This window comes from Coenobita brevimanus, chromosome 28 (genome assembly GCF_032717465.1).
Source record: "Coenobita brevimanus isolate Jiangsu-jjx chromosome 28, ASM3271746v2, whole genome shotgun sequence".
Taxonomy (NCBI): Eukaryota; Metazoa; Arthropoda; class Malacostraca; order Decapoda; family Coenobitidae; genus Coenobita; species Coenobita brevimanus.
The window spans coordinates 35,693,513-35,695,383 of record NC_136981.1 but is presented as its reverse complement, the minus strand read 5'-3'; the positions used below and the strand labels follow the sequence as shown (position 1 = coordinate 35,695,383).

Here is a 1,871-nt window from a genome sequence, read left to right as displayed (position 1 = left end):
TTGCTGCTACCACAACCACCACCACCACCACCACAGCTACTACTACTGCTATTGCTGCCACTACTACTTAATCTTGTCAAACGCTTCCTTTCAGCGTACGAGAACGCTTGGGTGCTGAAAGGGTTATGAAGGCAATATGTAACTGCTGAAGTGCGGACAGTCTACCCTAATATAAAAAATGAAATAAGGTGTTCGATTCTGAAGCCCTGAAAGCACTTTACACATCAGTATTAGATAGCATGGTGCGAGGGAGAGCTGTGTGGAGCTATAATTTATCCTCTCATGATAGGAACTACTCCATAATTCAATTTCTACGTGTGTGTGTGTGTGTGTGTGTGTGTGTGTGTGTGTGTCTCGCTCTCTGTCTCTCTGATTTGTCTATTTAGCACTTTCTCTTTCAGTCTGTCTGTCTGTTTGTCTTTCTGTCTCTGTCTCTGTCTGTCTGTCTGTCTGTCTGTCTGTCTCTCTCTCTCTCTCTCTCTCTCCCATCTTACTTCAGACGATTTCATTCAGCTGAAATTGAGTCATAGGAGCCTGGGCGAGTTGGAGTGATTCTTGGGCTGGTGTTCTTGTCGGTTAAGGAAGCTCCCTAACACCTCTTCTTTAACGATTTATTTTTGGGGGTAGGGCCGGATAACATCTTTCTGTAAGTAATTTATGCAGAGTACAGCGATACTTAAAGGATTTATATAACACAGAAAAGAAGATAATAATAAACATAGTAAATCGCTTAGGAAATGGTGTTACGGAGCTTCCTCAACCGACTAGAATACAAGCTTTGGCTACCATTCATTGTTAATATGTTCGATTTAGTGCGAGAAATTTGCGTCCTAGCTCTTTTTCATAAGCGATTTATTCTACCTAGTATACCTTAATGACCTATTCTTTGTTATATAATTCTTCTAACCTTACCATAATCTGCACAAATAATGAGGAAAAGGATAGTCACTAGCCACATGCAAAAATAAGTCGCAAAGGAAGAGGAGCTAGGGAGCCTCCTTACCGACGAAATGCTGGTCATAGTATCAGAGAGCGTGTTGGGAGTGAGCTGTGGAGGTGAGGTGGTTGGAAAGGTGATATGTTGTGTGAAAAAACGCAAGATCGAAACCAGACCGAGGGTTGGAAAAGCGTCCATCCATCCATCCATTGCCAGACGCCATGTATCCCAAACGGGGTGGTCAAGGGCTTAGAGTTAATTGTTTTACAGGGAGGGGCACTAATCCTCCACCAACCCCACCTGACACGTAGGGATGCCAACAGCATCTTGTGTTCCCAGGCGGTCACCCATCCAAGTACTAACCACACCCAACGTTGCTTAACTTCGCTGATCGGACGGGAAGCGGTGTACTCAACGTGGCATGGCCGTTATATATATATATATATATATATATATATATATATATATATATATATAATATATATATAATCATCCTAAATGTCGGGCCCAACTTGCCCAGCCCCGGGCTCCCACGCTCCTCACGGGGCAACACAGATTTAGATAATGGATGGATGGATGGATGGATGTATTAGGCTCCTAGGCTCCTCATGGGGAAACTCAGATTCAGATAATGGATATATATATATATATATATATATATATATATATATATATATATATATATATATATATAGATAGATATATAGATATATAAGATAGATAGATAGATAGATAGATAGATAATCCAGTAACTTTACATAAATGATTATGGCTGCTTTTTTGGTACATCATAAAAATTTTATGTACCAAATACATTCGGAAATATTTGCTTTGATATATATAAAAAAAAATGTGTAATGCAACATTATTGTTTGTGAAACCGTCAAATCACCTGGCTGATGATACTTTTTGGAAAGAGTGTACAATAAAGCAA

At 39.9% G+C, this 1,871-nt stretch overlaps 1 pseudogene; it reads right to left on the bottom strand.

The window, feature by feature from the left end:
• Positions 1–1,251: 1,251 nt before the first annotated feature.
• LOC145394880 (5S ribosomal RNA) lies at positions 1,252–1,370 on the bottom strand (annotated as a pseudogene).
• Positions 1,371–1,871: the final 501 nt, after the last annotated feature.